Raw genomic sequence first — 20,557 nt, 5'->3', positions numbered from 1 at the left:
AATTGTAGCTTTTAAGTGGTTAAGCATAATGATTCATAGATTGAAAGGAAAACCCAGAGCATTTGGAACCAAGTACGCACTTGATTCTAGAGTGGCAGGTCCATGATCTTTGGGTTGATTTGCTCTTATGAGGACCTACCTTTGACAATTTTGGTATCAGGGAGAGATGGATAGTGCAGTGGAAGTCCGCAGGGTTCTCAAGCCTTTGCGTATGGAGTATGAATTGAGGAAAAAAGTGCTACGTTGGTTGAAAATATACATGTTGAAGAAGTCTAACATAACTTAGTTTTGTGAAAGAAGAGAGTTCAAGGTTATATATAGGATTAAAGTTCTTTTAGGTCTCACATCTCTTAGTTTAATGGTGGAAGAGAAAATCTAAGGCTATATAGGATTCAAGTATTTCTTTACAAGATGTATTAGTCAAAAACAATTTAAGCTTGTATTTGACTTTCTATATTTTCTCTTATACTTTTGTTTTAGAGTGTTGTGAGGGGTAGTTAAATATTTGTTTTGAAGAGTGCGGGTGTATTGGGGCCTTGTGGTGGTTGAGGGAGTCTATGTGTTGTAACAATTTTTACATAGTGTTATTCTCTGGTTGTCATTTGACAACAGTCCTGGTTTTTTCTCCGAATTTGGAGTTTCCATGTTAATTTCTTGTGTTATTATTTTGTCTCTCCTTTTTCTCTATGTTTTGTATTTTTTTTTTTTTTCCAAAAATGGTATCAAGAACCTTGATTTGGTAGGGTATAAATTTTAGTATGCTCTGTGGTTGCAGTTTTGTCTGATCTTCCACAGTAGAAAAGAAAATTTTAAACGTTGTGTTAGTTGGAAAAAATTTGTTTTGCTGCAGGAAAGGTTTTGATTGCAATGTCAAAATTTTCAAGTGTAGTAAAGATTGACTTAAAGAAATTTGATGTAAGAATCAATTTTGCCTTCAGAAATTCAAGTCAAAGATGTTTTGATACAATTAGGATTACACAAGACGTTGAAAGAAAATGTTTTCAACATGGACAACGAGAAGTGGGAGAAACTAAATTTGAGAGATTCGAGTACAATCCGCATGTCTTTGGCTAAGAATATTCTTGCGAATGTTCTTGGTACATCGTCATCCAAAGAGCTTTTGAAGAAACTTGAAGGGTTATATCAAGGAAAGGGTATATCAAATCGGTTGTTGTGAAGGAGCCATTTCATAGCTTGTGTATGGATGAAGATACAAAAGTATATGATCATCTAAGTGTTCTAAATGGTATTGTTTCTGAATTAGAAACTATTGGAGTCAAGATTGATGATGAAGATAAAGCTTTGAGACAAATATGGTATCTTCTATCTTCCTATGAGCATATTAAACCTGTTTTGATATATGAGAAGGAAACTTTGAGTTTTGAAGAAGTTGATAGTAAAATTAATTCTGAAGAAAGAAGATTGAAGGGTGAGGATAATACTTCATCAAATTTAATGTTGGTTGCTAGAGAAAGGTCTTATGTGAAGAAAAATAATGAAACGGGTGTGAGATGTTAGAAATGTGGAAAGATTGAACATATAAAGTATAAGTGTCTTGATGGGGCAGTGTCAGAGAAAGGCTCTGAGCCAAATGCTAGCAATGTCTCTCTTGCTGTGAGAGAGAATGATCTTCTCTAAAAATTGATAAGTGTGTCCTCATGACATTTGCGTTGTCATGGAAAAGGATGTGTTATTGCTAGCGGAATAACACATGGGCAATGATGCAAAGTGTGTTGTGAGATTATGCCGATGGTTGAAGAGCTTCCTACCAACATGGAAGTTGCACCATAAAGTTTCAACCTGGTTTTCGGCATGTGAAAATTATGGAAGTGGTTTAACTTTAAGTGAAGTATACTCTTCTTTAGGTGGAGTATGATAGTTTTCAAAACTATGATTGTCAGTGAAGACAATGTGAAAATTCTTGGAGTGGTGTAGCTTCAAGTGATTATACTCTTTATGGAGGAGTATGATTGTCGGTGAAGACAATGAAAGTTAATGTATTTTTCTTCGAATAACCTAACAACACAGAATGATGCTCTCTGAAAAGAAAAGTCAATTGGGACAAATAGAAATTGATTTTTTAGGAATGCATTTCTGCCAAGGGAAATATCAACCCTAACCTCATATTGCCAAAAACTGTTAAACTTTCTTAATGAAAATATTACAGTTAAACAAATCCAACAATTTCTTGGTATAATTAATTATATCAGAGATTTCCTGCAAAAACTGGCGAGATACATGAGTCTTCTATCCCAAATGCTGAAGAAGAAACCTCCACCATGGGGAACAAATTAAACTGAAGCAGTGAAAGTCTTGAAGAAGATCGCACAAACTCCTGCAGTAAAAATCCCTGGAAATGGAAAAAGAATTCTGTAGACCGATGCCAACGAACACTATTGGGGAACAATCTTGATAAAAGAACTTGAAGGAAAAAGATACTACTGTGGTCATGCCATGGGCCAATTTAAAGGAGCTAAAAAACACTACCACACCACCTCCTACACAGAAGAACTCGCCGTAAAAATGAGAATCCAAAAGTTTGACTTCCACCTAAGAGGCTATCAATTTGAAGTTAAAATGGACAACTCCTTTTTCTTTAAGATCTTTGAATTAAAAAATAAGATGCCTCCTGATCCTCAAACTCTGAGGCTCAAATATTGGTTTTCCATATATGATTTCTCTGTAAAACATATCAAAGGAACCCAAAATATAATCCTTGATCTACTATTCTGACCTATGAAATCTATCCAGATCATTACAGCCAAGCACACTTTCCCTCTAATTCTTATGGTCAAGCCACTACAAACTCATGCATCCACAACTAAGAATCTTCCTCAAGGAATAACAATATCCTCTTGACTGTCTCAACTCAAGCAGTATGCCATGAACAATCTCTTCAATTACATTTCAATTACATGACAAAAATCATAAGGAATAAACTACCAGTTCATAGTCCTTATTTCTCAGATACGCCTTTTCTCCTACCAAGTTTAATAAACACAAATGCTAAATTCATAAAAAACCATTTGTGGTATATCCAACGTGCCACCTGTTTGTATTATATGCCCGTTCTTATTCCCAGTGAGGCCATATATCAACACATAATGGATCCTGAGAACAACATGTCTTTGATTTGGACTACTCTTGAATGGTACTCTCCATTACAATGATGGAGAGATCAATTAAAACCAATCATAAAGGAGGTCAAATAACAAAGATTATCTTCAGAAGATTGGCAAACTCAAGTTTGTTTTCTTTCTACACAGGCTATATCTGACATATCCTATAACTAAGCTGCTTAATTGTAAGAGTTATGTTCACCTATGGGAAACCATTGATGAATATCCCCCAAGTCTAAAAATCACAAGGGAATTATTAGAGTACGTTAACTGCGTCAATCTCTATGATCCAAAGAACCTCGATGATAGTTCAACTTGCATACATCATGAAAATTTCAGAAGACCAGAAGTTGGAGAAAGCTCGACTCAAGCCACATAACATAAATCGAATTCACTAGTGGACGATGAATTCTCTGAAGGACAAGTGGAAGAAGCTAACATGAGATTATTGGATCACACTTACATGATGGATGACATTTGGCAACACAAGTCATCTCGTTTTGGAGATTGCTTTTTTGGTGGAAATTTATCCGATCAGAATATGTCCCGCTCTCATAAATCCATTTGCAAAGACTAAATAAACAAGTGTCCTTCAAAGATCACAATAAATGGACAAGTGTCCTTCAAAGAACCCAAGCATGTTCATGATAGTAATTTTCGTCTTTTTGTGCAATAAGACTACAATAATGTAATCCATAAGTGATAAGTGTGTCAAACTTTTGAAAAAGGCATTCATATAGTATTAAAAATGCCATGCTTGTAAATAGTGTTGCTTTTGTCCTATAGGTATCTCCTTGGCTATAAAAGGAGAGCTCTGGTAACATATTTTCATCAAGCAATCATAAATAAAGTCTCTTGTGTGCTTAAGAACAAACAAGTTCTGTTTATTTTCTTTCTCCTTCAAAGCTTTAGTTATTGTATTCATATCATAATTCCTCATATAGATGCAAGTATGCTCTACACCTGCCTCTAAATGAGGATCTTGTGTATCAGAAAACATATGACAATTGATCCATACTACAGTTCTTACTGTTATGAAATTTTAGTTTTAATTATTAGTCTGTGTTATACCTATGGTCGGCTATTTGATGACAATACAGTTAAGCCTGAGTTTCATGATATGTAAGGCTCTCGGGTAGTGTGATATCAGAGCCTGAACTATGAAGGGTATGTCTTCTTCTCTGTTTGTGACAACTAACCTTGAATCAGAAAAGCATCCTGAGAGAGGAAGATCTATTGAGTGATTTTGTAAGCGATATATTATCCGGTGATCTAGAGAAAGTATTATCATTAACACTCACGTTATAGTTTGGGAAGATGGAGAGGACAACACTTCCTGCACGGAATGTAGTTAGAACAGTTCCTATCACAACATTTTCATAGTGGAGGTAGCTGGAGTCCAGTGGCTATTTTGCAAAATACAGGTTGGTTCTTCCTTCCATGAAGAGAAAGGATGAGTCCGACAGCCCCAAAGTGTAAGGTTGTATATCCTTCAGTCTTCCAGTAGTTTATAAGATACTGGGGAATCTCGAGATTTACGTACAGCTCTTGGTTTGTAGCTCTTTGGATGCATTGGTCTAGTCTAGATGACTGGATGTATTCTTTCATATGAGGACGGTTTGTAGAGATAAGATTTCCGATGGATCTGGTAACACTTCTTTGTCTTTTGAAAATGTTGTACGGACTTAATAAAGGAGGTATTATTTTGGAAATTTGAGCATCTTCTAGAACATGAGAGTTCAATAAAATTTTCTATTTTATGAAAATTAGTCTTTTTATAGAGTTTAAGAAACGTAAAATTAAGAAAATTTCTTTACCCACCTCCCTATGGGGGTCACCCCTAGCGAAAACCCCACTTTACCCCTGCTTCGGAAATGCATTTCCGAAGTATTTTTTTTTTAAATTTTTCAGACTTCGGAAGTGCATCTCCGAAAACACCAAATGGGGGGTGTTTTCGGAGATGCACTTCCGAAAACACCTTTTTTCAGATTTTGGGGGGTTTCGGAAATGAACTTCCGAATTATGCAGAAACTGTGTTTTTTTTTAATGTTTTTTGGAAACAGTCTCGTATTTTTAATTAAAGGAAGGCGACAAATAAAATAAGCGACATATAAACAGAAAATACTAATATGATAAAAATAGTAATATATACAAGTCGATCCAAATCCAAATAATAATAGTGTGCGAAAGATACAATCCGAAAACAAAAAAAATAAACCCGACCACTACTGGGTATTGTCATACCCCAAAATTTGCCCAATCAAATCTGCATCTTGTAATTCGTCTAGGGCCGAAATTAAGAGTCATGGGGTTTGACATTCCTATTGTCAAACCCACTCTCTTATAAAATACCCTGAGTTAAGATGGGGATCAAGGTTAGAAAGTGTTTGAGCCCAATCATTTGGCCTAATCTATCTAACTACAAAGGTTTTAATCATTTTTCATAAATCTATTTTTGTTGGTTTATTTAAAATAATTGGTTAATTAGGTGTTGGGTTTACTTTATTAATTTTAATATTTTATTACTATTGTTAATTAATTATTAATTTTAGTATTATCGTAATTTATAAGTATTATTATTTATTAGAATTAGGATTTTAATTAATATTAGGGTATTATTAGGTAGTATTAGGATTAGTATTATATTTTAATTAATTAGGTTTATTAATTATTATTAGGATTATTTTTATTTTTTTTATATAATTGTTAAGTTAATTGGGCAATAGGCCCATTAGGTGTAGAAAGACCTAATTTAACTAATATAAATAAACCATTTCTTAGACATGGGGAGGGGGGGACCGAAAAAAAAACTGAAAGAGACGGCAAAACCTTTGGACAAAAACGGATTCACACCTTGGTACACCAGGGCACAAAAAACAACAACGAGGGGAATGCTCCTTTTGGTTTTCTTTCAAAAAGAGGAGCTTTGTCATCAAGACACAAAAACTCTTAATTCTCAGTTCTCCATTGATGCTATTAACAGCAAGGAAAAAGGCCATAACGGAGTTCTCTCCAAAACCAGAAAAATTCAAATTCGTTTTTGCCATTGTAGGAGGATTCAAAGGCTGTGGATCGTCGAAACGCAATCCGTGGGGAGTGGTGAGGGAACTCAAATCAATTTTCAGGTGCAAGACATCAAGAAAGAGCCACTGCTCATCACGTTTTTTTCCGTTTTTTTATATTTTCGTTTGCATACGTGCAGCCATTAGAAATCGGTTTTGATTACATGATTGTGTTCGTTTTGATGTGGGGATTATTTCTGGACTGGAGTTGTTGGGTTTTGTTGCAGGTTTAACCGAATGCCATTGTTAGGGTTTGGTGTTCTTCAAATTGGGGCTTCCAATTAGAGGTGATTTTAAGTCAAATAAACGGGCATAGTGTGATCGTGGGGTCGTTTATAGTTGGTCTGGATTAGCTTCTTGTGTTTCTTGCTAATAATTTGCAGGTTTGAATAATGGGGACATACAACCACATAATAAAACCGTGGCCAAATGTTTGTTTTCAGAAAGAAAAAAACAAATTGAAGAAGACAATCCTGTACATGGCGCGCGTTCAGTTTTTAAAAGGTTTTTGATTAAATTGTTTTTTTATATAATTCGATTAGCGTGTTATGTTGACAACAAAGCAGGAGCGCTTCAGTGGATAGGAGTCTTTGGTCTTAAACGCGAGGGGGACGGTTCGATCCTTGTCTCCTGCAAATTATTTTGGGAGTTTTTCTGTATTAGGAATCAATTGCAGATCACACGCGACACATCCAGGGAAGCCCACCATGCACCCTTGTATCACAATCTTTGGATCATGTCAAGATCTAATCTAACGCACAGAAGGCAGCACCATATCATGCACCTTCAATAGCTCACCAACACAGGATCACAGCCCAGGTTTCTTATATTATCATTATTTATTGGTTTATTTAATTATTGTAATTAGATTAATTATGTAATTAATTTAGGTTTAATTTAATTTATTTATTTAAAATAGGATTAGGCTGTAACTAGGTAGAATTATTTCGATTATTTCGATTCCCCGATTATTTCGATTATTCGATTTAATTGGTTTAATTAATTATGGTTATAATAAAACCATAAAAAACCTAGAAAGGTTTAATACATTAGGGTTTGCCCGATCCCATTGCCCATTTGGCGAAACATTAACCTTCAATTAATTCTCTACTCGACCCGACTAAATCTATTAGTCGCATTAGACGAGAGATAAAAATAATAAAACTCATTTAACTACAAAAATTAAAACACATTCAATTTGCTGCCCGCGACGATCAATCTATCGATCAGAGTAACCAGCAATACAATATTTAATCCGTTAACTATAATGATCAAACCTATTGATCATCGCAACTAACGGTGCCATATCAAACCAGGGTTGTACACCCAAAACCTTCAAAACACACTAAACCACGACACTACAGATTTACAGATTTTCTTCAACACTGCGATGTTCACAACTACGACAAGGTAATTCAAAATACCTTCGAATTTCGCATATCAACAACTACGATAGGCCACTCAAAAAGCCTTTAAAACAACTTCAAACAATCTCATTCTAATTCTAAGGCGTACAACCCTGTGCCCGAACTACGTTGACTTTGATTCTCCCTAAGAAGATACATAGGCACTTGGATAACCAAGGCGAGTCCCCCCTCCCTAAAATCTCATTTTCCCCTATTCAATTCCTTAGCTATTAACCTTAACTTTTAGCTATAAAACTTGACCCTTAGATTCAAAGCCAATAGGAAAGGGTTGTGGGTGCCTAACACCTTCCCTCAACCTGATTATAATAACTTACCCCGATCTCTTAACTGCGTAGGGTTTCCTATTCGCTCTTCAGAATAGGCGGCGACTCTAAGTCTTAATTTTTAGGGCAGGTTGCTACAGCTGGCGACTCTGCTGGGGAGGCACTTAATGGTGAATTATTAGGCTCCTATAGGTTTCGACAGGGTTTAGGTTTTTGGCAAACTTTTTTAGGTTTCTGGCGAACTTTTGTTAGGGTTTGGCTAATTCGCCATTTTAGGGTTTAGGGTTTTTTTATAAATATTTAAATTTTATTTATTTATTTATACGCAATTGCATTTATTTACAGCCCTTTTATTTATTTACAGTAATTTAATTAAATATTTGTTTATCTGAATATTTGTTATTTTACTGCATCTTTTGGGTTTATATAAATTGTTGTTAAAACCTAAGCGTGGGAATTATATTTAAGACCAGAGGGGAATTACATCGCCTACGAGTCTTATTATAATTCCACTCAGAGTGGGTTGAATATCCGGAAAGGTCTGATACGAGGCTTGACCTTGTTGAGGGTTGGACTTGGTATTTGGCTGATCTCTCTGGGAACCTACCCCTAAAACTCGAACCTCATGGATAAATGAGTTGTTCTAAAATCCAAAGAGACAAAAAGTCTCGGCGGCTACGAACGACCCCATGAGACCTTCTAGAACATACCAATGGGAAGGGTAGGCACCCTAAGCCGTTACGTCGAACCTATGAACCTAGGGCTTATGTGCTTACGTGCTTATTATATATGTGCAATTTATATACTGCGAATGCCTTGCATTTTAATTTTTGCAGGTAATCCTACGCGTTCCCTGGCCTACAGGGACTCTATTTCTAAGACCATGTCCTTCCCACGAAGGACACCTTCATTTGTGCACGTTGATTGGCCTCTCGATGGCCATGAGACCTAGTGACTGTCATGAACGGTCACTCCGCGCCTGTATCTACGCACTCCCTAGCCTGTAGGGACTTTCCGTATATATCCTTGTATTCTTACAACTACGTGTCCTTCCCACGGAGGACATCTTCGTTTACATACGTCAATTGGCCTCTCGATGGCCATGCGATTCAGTGACTATCTCGAACGGTCACCCCGTGCTTACATATATGCATTCCCTAGCCTATAGGGGTTCTGCTTTCTAAAATCGCATCCTTCGTACGAAGGACATCTTCGTTAGCATACGTTGATTAGCCTCACGATGGCCATGAGACTTAGTGACTGTCATGAACGGTCACCCCGTGCTTACATCTACGTACTCCCTAGCTTGTAGGGATTTTCTTTTACATCCATGTGTTTTCACAACGACGCGTCCTTCCCCAAAGGACAACTTCATTAGCATGTGTTCGATTGGCCTCTCGATGGCTATGAGATCTAGTGACTGTCCTGAACGGTCACTCCATGCTTGTTTCCGCGCACCCTCTAATTTGTAGGGTTTGGATTCCCATCTATACATCTTTCATCCCTAGCCTGTAGGGATTTCACTTCATCCGATATCGTCCTTATATAGGTTGTGTTCCGCATAGAGAACCTTCCCACCAGGGACAACTTCATTGGTACACGTCGAACGGCCTCTCGATGGCCATGAGACTTGGTGACTGTCTTGAACGGTCACCAGCCGCTACCTTCTGCATACTCTCGAATATAAGGGATTTCCCTTAGCGTGTCATAACATCTTTCTTGCAAGGATCTCACTAGGGTCTAGTGTCGCCTCTAAGGCTACCCCTAGGATTATACGTCGCACGTCAGCATTGCATACAAGGATTTATAATACAAGGAGTCTCTCGCATACGCATGCATTCACATTTTCATGCAGTCATACATTTGCATCTACATTTGCATTTCTATCCACACCTACCGCGCTAGACGATTCCCTGAGACTCGCAAAGAAAAAGGACCGTAGACTATGGAGAAATGAGGATAAATCATTGGGAATGAGCTTTAAAAAAAGGGATGTCTTTCACCACGCCAGCCACATGTCCATGCCTTTCCGTAACGGATTTGTAAATACAATAAAGGTTGTCATCGAGCAAGGATTAGTTCAACAAAGAAGTTCCCTCATAGATACACTCAAGATGTATCTAGTCATAAAGGGGTTCATCTTAGAACATATCAAACTTACAAGGACGCTCTGCGATAACCTGGGGGCAAGGATTAGTCCAACTGGGGCAATACCCTGAACAAAGACGCATAACCACGATGAAGGGAAGGCGACATGTGTTAACCCCACACCAAGGGGCAAAAGGGTCATAGGTTTTCCTCATCAATCTACGAACTCCGAAGATTGCGAATGGTGTGACACTATCCTTAGAAAAAGCAAAAGAGGTTCAGTCAAAGGAAACTCATGAAGTTCCGATACGACGAAAATCCACCGCTAACGATTTATTCCTGTCATACCCCAAAATTTGCCCATACTATTTCTCCTATGCAAATTCAAATCAATACACAAAGTTCCAAGACACACTCTCCTAAACAAGGCTCAGAAACTAGGGTTTGGTTTGTTCAAAGGAAAATCAATGAGTCAATGGCTCCAAGGCATCCCATATGGCTCAATATATCTCAAATGACCTCTATGACAAGTATCAAGTCTCAGCTCAAATGATTGGTCAATCAATTGTTCAGAAAGTCAACAGTCGACTAAGTTAACCTAAAAGTCAATTATGGTCAAAGTAAAGTCAAAACTTCTGATTTTTGTCAAGATCCTCATATTGAAGTATCATTCACCATTTGATCAAGAATTGATCATGGTTCATCAAGGAAAGATCAAAAATCAACAAATCAAAAAGTTTCTAAATTAGGGTTTGTATAGGAAAAGTCAACTGAACTTTGACCAGCCATAACTCTCATATGGAACATCCAAAATTTTCCATCCAAAGCTCATATTGAAGGAAATTGGATTCTCTACAATTTTGTCTCTCAAATGCCAAGTCTAAAAATGCTTCATTTGAGAGGTATGGACCAAAATATTATAGGTCCTTTTCTAAAGTCGACAAAAAGTCACTTTTTTTTCAAAAGAACGCACAAGGGGCATGGAAACTCATTTTGACATGAGACCAAAGACATTGGTTAGAGGACTCTCTGAAGTTTCTAAAAAGTCCATGAACTTGGAAAAATATTGAAGTATGAGGAAATAGAAAGGTGCACAAGTTCACTGATTTTTAAGGGTATGCATGAAGTGAAAAGAGTCAAAAACTCCAAAAATTTCCAAATGGGCCTATAAGCTTCTTATCCTATCATTGTTCTAAGCCCATGCATGCCCTAAGACAAGAAGTTTTTTATTTTTAGGGTTTTATTATTTATTTTATGGTTTTTATTATTTTAAATCATAAATTAAACATATAAAATCATAAAAATAATTAGAGATCTCATCTTGCTTTGGATTCTAATCAAATATGACCAAATATTGAGTACCAAATTCGTGGGAATTAAGAGGGGAGAGATTGAGGGGAGATTGAATCAAATTTGGCCTATTTTAGAAACACATACCAATCAAATTTCCAAACAAAGATTTCCAGAGATTTTATTCAGTTTATATTGACCTAATCATGCCCCTATAAGTACTTGGATAACACAAAACATTAGGGGACGAATTTGGCAGCCAAGGGTTAGAGTTTACGTGTTACAAAATCTCAACGAAACTAGGGCATACGAAATTATGAATTGCAAAAGGTTTCAGTCACTCCCAGTCGTCCTATTCAAGTCCTGATGCTTCGTGGAACACGATCCAACCATGTATGAAGCGTGAGACGTCCCGGAATATCACCTACAAGATCCACCGGTTTGCTTGTATTTTTTAACTTTTCGAAACTGCTTTTATATGTCACTTAAATCAATTTGATGCGCTGGTATGTGTTTATAATCATGCTTAGGACCTTTTAGCACCATCGTTTTAGAGGTTTGACACAGGTATGCTAATATGCCATGGCTAGGGCACAATGAGGATAGCTTCTCATTCTCGTACTTCCCGGCCTTCTCAGGACAAACCAATCGCACCATTGAAACCGTGGCATGCTATTTGGTAGATCTGGGCAAGTTTGGTGCGTGTTTGGACGTGATCTCGCAGGTGTTCAAGAGTGGCCATGGCTGTTGCAGAAAACGGAGGCGAATCCGCAAGTAAAATCGCATATAAAGCCATGACAAAATCCGCAGGTATCTCAAAGGAAGAAGATGAACAATAGATGCTGGCCCCACGCGTGACCATACGATTGGCTGGTCAAAAGATTCATTCTCTTTCCACGCGCGTGCGTTTGCTATTGGTTGGTCAAAGTCCACCGTCCATTCTCTCCTATTCTGATTGGTCACGCATCCACTATCTGGGCCCCACGCTGGATGATTCATTGACTGGCCCAGTTAAACGCTCTTTTTCATTTAATTTATATTTCATATGATTTATTAATGACTAACGAATGACAGTACAATTGGCAAAGGCACTCTTGAAGCATCACCCATATCCTGGGTTCGATCCTTGTTGGGATCATATTATTTTTTCTATTTATTTGACTAGAGATCTCATACGACCAGCCTCTGCACGCATACCATATGCCCTCATCTCACCACCACCGGATCTCCATGAGCGTAGATCTAAGGATCCCAGAGGTGCAGCCTCACCATGCACCTTCAGGAGTGCATCACACCAGATCCTGAGCTAAGTCTTTTCTTTCTTTATTTTATTTTATTCTTTAAATTTTCTTTTAATTACATCAACTATTCTATCTATTTTCTTTTCTTTTTCTTTTAAATTACTTTTCTAAAAAACATTTATATTTACTAAATACTTTTATAATTATTTATATTTTATCGAAAATTCGACCTTTGTTATTTTATCAAAAATTGTTTTTAAACAATAAGAATTATTATCTTTGTATGTATCCTGTTATCAATTAAAATTCTTAGGTTTGTTAATCTCGATCTATTTATACACCTTAGAATTCTCAAGTAGGTGTTATCCATGAATGGGTTTTTAAGCCTCACAAACCTTGTGGGTCACAATAGGTTTTCTTAAATAACCCTTTAGGGTTTATAAACTTTTTTAAGGGCTTGTAATTAATTAGGGTTTGAATCAGTAATGCACTAACGTTTCTCTTCTTCATGTCAATTCTTTTCAGGTTAATCAAAATCCTCCGACAACGCGCCTTACCAACTAAAAAGCTAAGTTTTCTAACTTTTTTTGTCATATATTTATTTTTATTTTTAATTACATAATTCCTCCTTTATTTATTATCAATGCCTTGTACTTGCCACAAAAAGTTTTCTACCTTTCTCTTCTTCATTTTTCAGGGTTAGCCAAGATCTTCCGACTACGCACCATAGCTAAGTTTTCAATCCTTATTTTATTTTATTTAAATATTATTTTACTTTTGCCCTTTTGCCCAAAATAGGGTTTGCCTCAAATAGTCAATACACTAACCCTTGTTTATTTTCTTCTTAATTTTCAGAGTCGATTGAGAGTTTGAGGAAGATTAAGGCATTCAATGTTTAAAAACTTATTATTGATCTTTCTTATTTTTTTCGGTTAATTTCCCCCATCCCCGCAGGTGTTTATTGTAATAGCGTAGGACTTTTAATTTCTGCCTTTACTTTTTTTTTTGTTGCTTATTTTAACCAAACTGCGTGGTTAGTAATCTTAGGGAGTGCAAGACTTTAACAGAATTAGGATAACTAAATACAAGATTAAATATTCGAACTGAACCACATGATTGTTGCACCCACACACCTTTAGGGTAATCCCTCTTGTTGCCTTATTGTTGCCTTATATTGTTGCCTTGTTGCCTCTAAATATACTAAATAGTCAAAGTCCCTCGATTCCGAGGATACCTAAAGCAAAAAATATGTTGCCCTCGGTTCATTATCATCATCAATTTTGTCCCTCGATGTTGCCTCGGTAAAATGATGATTTGTCCCCATTGCTAAGGTATCCTCGCATGATGCCTTAAATGACTATTATATCCTTCCCTTAGACTACCTGCCCTCTTTATGGCAAGGGACAGTCTTATGGCGAACGATTACTATCGATGACCCGCACATCCAATTGAAAAACTTCTTGCCCTCACATGGTATGGATAGACCCTTTCACCCGACAGACTTAAAGAACAAGAAAGACAAACTTAGGGTAGGTAGTTCTTAATTGCTTGCTCAAATCAATTCAAAAATCAAATACTTTTCACACCTCCTATTTTAAAATAATTTCAAAACAAGGCTACGCTTATTTACAAGCTAGAGTCCTTAACGAAATCTTTTTACTATTCACACACGACACTTCAAACATTTTGAAAACAAAGTGAGCTAAGCAATTAAGAGCCCATGGAAAACCATGGATGCAAAGGGTGCCTTACACCTTCCCTTTGTATAACCTACCCCCGAACCCAAAATCTTTCAAAGGTCTTTCCTGTTCTTTTTGCCTTTCCAATTGGATAAAATAAAAGTCGGTGGCGACTCTTGCTTACCGCGACATTTTCGATAAAGTCAGTTCACCGTATTACAATTCCCAACAGGTTTGACATGTCCAAGGAGAACTCGAGGTTACCCTTCACTTCTACAAGTTCATCAACTAAGGAGTAAAACGAGGTCGACGGATTTACAAAGGAGATTGTCCCTAGGATCAATATGTGTTTATCATGTCAGAATTTCGACCCCTACGATTGCTAAGTGTTACTCAAGATAAAAGTTGTACCTTCGGATTAGCAATTCAAATGGGATGACCATGCAGGTTTTGGAGTCAATTCATTCGCTCACTACTACGACCTTCCAGTCGCACACTTCTATTTTTAGGATTATTAACAAACTTAAGGGAGAATGATGAATACAAATAGCTAAGTCCATCTAAACATATGCTTTCAAGGTAAGACCGAGCCGAGGATGTACAGACATTGTTTCAATTCCCAAACAGTGGAGATATAAGGATGTTAACCCCTCGTCACCCCCTCGAGCCAGGAGCTGGAGCTTGTTTCTACTTTTCAAATAAACCTTGATTTTAACCAGGGGCATGGGTAGATTTCAATTAACTCAATGACGTGTTTTGGTTGTCAAGAGAATCAGTCAATCCAAGCAAGGGTTCAAGCAAAGGATCAAACAAAGCAAAGGTTCAAGCATATCTTCTCCCTCGCATTCATCCAAGGATGAGGGAGCAATGGAGATAACATTCACAACAATCTTCTTCCTCAATACATCATTCAAGATCGAGGACGTATCAAAGTCGAAGCTTACAAATCAAAGTCAACATGCAGTCACAACATTCAAAATCCAAGGATCAATATTTCCAGAGGGGTATTCAAAACAAAAAAAAGGAGAAAAGCGCCCGCTAAGTCAAAATGGAAAACAAAATGACTTAGGCAAAAATTAGGGCATCCCGATGGACCAAATTCTAAGGGATTGGTTCATGCAAAATAAGGGATAAAAAACAAAACAAAGGCGAAATACAAAGGATAATCTTGTGACTGTTAAATCATCGAAGCTTCTCATCAATGCTTGAATCTCCACAACATTTTCATCAATGCTTGGATCCCTGCTAAGGCTTCTACTCAACATCAAAACGGAAGCGATTCTCTTACAAACAAATCACATTCATTGGATTAGGCGAATTTTTAGGATTCGGAGAACATCAAGGAGAAAGGGGTGGGGTAAATAAACTTTGAGCCTTATATCCATTGTTTCTTAAAACCATGAACCAGGCCAAGTTACAACATTCAAAAGTCCTAATTGAGGCAAGGTTGACTATGAAAGCATATTAAGCAGGATTTTGTTATACTGACTCCTAAGGTTTGTTAAAACTATTTCTAACCACTGCGCTTCTTTAAGCATCCGTTTCTAATCATCCAGTCCTAATTCATAACGGACTTTGATTTCAAAACTTGCATACGCATGGGAGTTACTTCTCAAAGGGTACAACGTCGTCTACGAATATACACTTAGCATTTATTAAATCTCGAAATTGGTTTAATCAAAGGTGATCATTTCTAATAAAGACTCTGGAATGGGGAGAATCACATCTAGAGGGTTCTCCTAAAACAGGGGCAAAATTTCAAAGATCACATGGGCATGCAATCAAATGTCCTATTAACTAGGGGCATTCATCCTAAGGTTCAATCAATTCGGGTCACATCTCGAAGCAATCAGGGGCATGTCAAACATGGGTAGAATTCAAATTCAAAGGATAGAACACTATGGATAGTCCTCCATATCCTGGAGATCAAGGGCATACCCTCCAATCTAAATGGCAAAGCATATGACCAGGTTATTTCTCGGGGCACTTCCTTCATGGCTTGGAGATCACAGGCACCTTCCTTTCCTACGAAAATATTGGGGCAATGGATATCAAATCCATAAGATGCACAACAAAAGGAAAAGGCATCTTCATACTTTAAAACCTCGAATCAATATTTCTCCTAACTACGATCCTCAGAGTTCAAAAAACAGGTATTGGGAAGTCGCGCTAGCATCACACCCTCTCCAACAACCCTACAACTCCAGCGAACTATATACGCTTTGGTTATCAACAACCTATCATTGGAGAATCATGCAAATACATATAAATCATGCATTACATACATTGGTTGATACATTACACCACACCTTTCCAGGTAGTCTTCTTTAAGACAAACCTTACGATCCTTTCTAGGAAGTTTTTTCAAACAGTCTTCTTTAAGACAAACCTTACGATCCTTTCCAAGAGCCTTTCTAGGTAGTCTTCTTTAAGACAAATCGCGCGATCCTGTCTAGGAACCGTTTCAGGTAGTCTTCTTTAACACATTCTCTTTCTAAGAACCTTTCTAGGTAGTCTTCTCTAAGACAATCATCGCCATTTCCAAGAATCTTTTCAGGTAGTCTTCTTTAAGACGTTCTAAGCACCTTTTGAGGTAGTCTTCTTCGAGACATTCTTATTCTAAGTACCTTTTCAGGTAGTCTTTTTCAAAACAATTTGGCATCCTTTTCAGGAACCTCTTCAGGTGGTCTTCTTTAAGACATTCTACGAACCTTTCTGGGTGGTATTTTCTAAGACATTAATCGTCCTTTCTAAGAACCTTTTTAGGTAGTCCTTCTTAAAGACACCTTTCAGCCTTTTCAGGTAGTAGTCTTTAAAGACATTCCTCATTCCTTGCTAAGAACCTTTTTAGGTAGTCCTTCTTAAAAACATCTTTCAGCCTTTTCAGGTAGTAGTCTTTAAAGACATTCCTCATTCCTTGCTAAGAACCTTTTAGGTAGTATTTTTTAAGACATCTTTCAGCCTTTCCAGGTAGTCTTCTTTAAGACATTCCTTATCCTTTTCTAAAAAAAAAAAACCTTTTCAGGTAGTCTTCTTCAATACAAATTTTATCCTTTCTAAGAACCTCTTCAGGTAGTCTTCTTTAAGACAGATTTTCATATTTATTCCAGAAACCTTTTCAGGTAGTCTTTTTAAGACAAATTTTCACATCCATTTCAGAAACCTTTTCAGGTAGTCTTATAGAAGACATTACTTCGTTCCACTCATCACATCAATCAACATATACATAAGCATAGTCATGGTATAGGTGCAAGCACTGAGTAAACACGTTCAACAGGTTCAATAAGGAGATAAAATCTCGGGATCGACATCAGCATCAGCATACATACATACGCATTAGCATATGCATATCATCTAGTGCATTCACGTACTACAAAAGCCCAGTTTCTAACCCTCGTGTTGTGATAGGTATATTTTCCGACCCTCGAGTCGTGAGTGTCCAACCCTCGTGTTGTGATAGGTGTGTTTTCCGACCCTCGAGTCGTAAATTTCCAACCCTCGTGTTGTGATAGGTATATCTTCCGACCCTCGAGTCGTGAGTGTCCAACCCTCGTGTTGTGATAGGTGTGTTTTCCGACCCTCGAGTCGTAAATTTCCAACCCTCGTGTTGTGATAGGTTTGTTTTCCGACCCTCGAGTCGTGAATATTTGACATGCTATTTTCTCCGACCCTCGAGTCGTGAGTCTCCAAACAGGTGAATCTTTTTCATGCAGGTGAACTCGTCCGAACCAGGGCAAGTGATCCAAATGGTGTTGGTGAAATTTGTCCGAGCCAGGGCAAATGATCCAAATGGTATAGGTGAAATTTGTCCGAGCCAGGGCAAATGATCCAAATGGTGTAGGTGAAATTTGTCCGAACCAGGGAAAATAATCCTAATGGTGCAGGTGAGTTTGCGATAACCCTCGCAAATTATCCTAATGGTGCAGGTGAGTTTGCGATAACCCTCGCAAATTATCCTAATGGTGTTGGTGAGTTTGCGATAACCCCCGCAAATTATCCTAATGGTGCAGGTGAGTTTGCTATAACCCTAGCAAATAATCCTAATGGTGCAGGTGAGTTTGCGATAACCCTCGCAAATTATCCTAATGGTGCAGGTGAGTTTGCGATAACCCTCGCAAATTATCCTAATGGTGCAGGTGAGTTTGCGATAACCCTCGCAAATTATCCTAATGGTGCAGGTGAGTTTCCTATAACCCTAGCAAATTATCCTAATGGTGCAGGTAAGCTTGGGAGAATCATAACAAGTGATCCCTCTTACAAGTCCTCGCTATGTAAGACTCAGGCTTTAGCAGGATGATTCTTTTCTCTCAAAGAGGTTTTACAAAAGGTTTCTTCAATTGGGTTTATCACGTGAGTCCCTCGGCAGTGATATTCTCCAAAACATCATCAATAACAAACAAAGGTTTTATTTTTTCTTTTTCAGAATTACTAACATACTTCAACTAACAATCATGCATCATTCAACTAACATACCTCATTCATGCATTATGCATATACATACATGGCTCTCATTTATTTTGAGAAGCTCGCTGCATCATGCATCGCATGCATCATAACATTGCATAAAATTCAGGTTGTCTTTTTAGGCTATGCTACAATCAAAGCATCCGGTCCCTCTCGAAAAGTATTGGCTGCACATTTTGAAAAATGGTATCTACCTTGGGTGGCATCTTCAAGCCCATCTCCCATAGAACTTCTTCCCAACAAACGCAAATTTCAGGGCATTCTCAGTGTTCAATCATCTTCTACCTTTAGATCACGATAGGCAGACGTGCCTATCCGATTCTTCAGGTTTAAGAAGATTGAACAGGGGCAGCTGTCATACCCCAAAATTTGCCCAATCAAATCTGCATCTTGTAATTCGTCTAGGGCCGAAATTAAGAGTCATGGGGTTTGACATTCCTATTGTCAAACCCACTCTCTTATAAAATACCCTGAGTTAAGATGGGGATCAAGGTTAGAAAGTGTTTGAGCCCAATCATTTGGCCTAATCTATCTAACTACAAAGGTTTTAATCATTTTTCATAAATCTATTTTTGTTGGTTTATTTAAAATAATTGGTTAATTAGGTGTTGGGTTTACTTTATTAATTTTAATATTTTATTACTATTGTTAATTAATTATTAATTTTAGTATTATCATAATTTATAAGTATTATTATTTATTAGAATTAGGATTTTAATTAATATTAGGGTATTATTAGGTAGTATTAGGATTAGTATTATATTTTAATTAATTAGGTTTATTAATTATTATTAGGATTATTTTTATTTTTTTTATATAATTGTTAAGTTAATTGGGCAATAGGCCCATTAGGTGTAGAAAGACCTAATTTAACTAATATAAATAAACCATTTTTTAGACATGGGGAGGGGGGACCGAAAAAAAACTGAAAGAGACGGCAAAACCTTTGGACAAAAACGGATTCACACCTTGGTACACCAGGGCACAAAAACAACAACAAGGGGAATGCTCCTTTTGGTTTTCTTTCAAAAAGAGGAGCTTTGTCATCAAGACACAAAAACTCTCAATTCTCAGTTCTCCATTGATGCTATTAACAGCAAGGAAAAAGGCCATAACGGAGTTCTCTCCAAAACCAGAAAAATTCAAATTCGTTTTTGCCATTGTAGGAGGATTCAAAGGCTGTGGATCATCGAAACGCAATCCGTGGGGAGTGGTGAGGGAACTCAAATCAATTTTCAGGTGCAAGACATCAAGAACGAGCCACTGCTCATCACGTTTTTTCCGTTTTTTTAAATTTTCGTTTGCATAAGTGCGGCCATTAGAAATCGGTTTTGATTACATGATTGTGTTCGTTTTGATGTGGGGATTATTTCTGGACTGGAGTTGTTGAGTTTTGTTGCAGGTTTAACCGAATGCCATTGTTAGGGTTTGGTGTTCTTCAAATTGGGGCTTCCAATTAGAGGTGATTTTAAGTCAAATAAACGGGCATAGTGTGATCGTGGGGTCGTTTATAGTTGGTCTGGATTAGCTTCTTGTGTTTCTTGCTAATAATTTGCAGGTTTGAATAATGGGGACATACAGCCACATAATAAAACCGTGGCCAAATGTCTGTTTTCAGAAAAAAAAACAAATTGAAGAAGACAACCCTGTACATGGCGCGCGTTCAGTTTTTAAAAGGTTTTTGATTAAATTGTTTTTTTATATAATTCGATTAGCGTGTTATGTTGACAACAAAGCAGGAGCGCTTCAGTGGATAGGAGTCTTTGGTCTTAAACGCGAGGGGGACGGTTCGATCCTTGTCTCCTGCAAATTATTTTGGGAGTTTTTCTGTATTAGGAATCAATTGCAGATCACACGGGGCACATCCAGGGAAGCCCACCATGCACCCTTGTATCACAATCTTTGGATCATGTCAAGATCTAAT

Source organism: Vicia villosa, linkage group LG1, assembly GCF_029867415.1.
Source record: "Vicia villosa cultivar HV-30 ecotype Madison, WI linkage group LG1, Vvil1.0, whole genome shotgun sequence".
NCBI lineage: Eukaryota > Viridiplantae > Streptophyta > Magnoliopsida > Fabales > Fabaceae > Vicia > Vicia villosa.
Note: the sequence above shows the minus strand (reverse complement) of the source record.